This window comes from Mus pahari, chromosome 19, assembly GCF_900095145.1.
Source record: "Mus pahari chromosome 19, PAHARI_EIJ_v1.1, whole genome shotgun sequence".
NCBI classification, from domain to species: Eukaryota; Metazoa; Chordata; class Mammalia; order Rodentia; family Muridae; genus Mus; species Mus pahari.
The window spans coordinates 80,366,512-80,366,931 of record NC_034608.1 but is presented as its reverse complement, the minus strand read 5'-3'; positions in this window follow the sequence as shown (position 1 = coordinate 80,366,931).

Sequence of the window (420 nt, the reverse complement as noted above, 5' to 3'; positions counted from 1 at the left end):
ATCCTCCAGATACATCCATTTGCCCAAGAATTTCATAAATTCGTTGTTTTTAATAGCGGAGTAGTACTCCATTGTGTAAATGTACCACAGTTTCTGTATGCATTCCTCTATTGAGGGACATCTGGGTTCTTTCCAGCTTCTGGCTATTATAAATAAAGCTGCTATGAACATAGTGGAGCATGTGTCGTATGTATGATATTTTAAATTAATACATCACTATTAGTTTTTTAAATGAACATAAAGAGATAAAGTCTTTTTGTTTGTGTGTGTGTGTGTGTTTTTTTTTAGTAGAGCTTAAAAAATTAACTCTTACTGTGGTACAAACACAAAATAGGAACAGTTTTTGGACATTGGAGTTCACTGTAATAAGGCTGTACTTGAGTGTCCCTCACACTACCAAAGGATTTTAACTCCACAGTG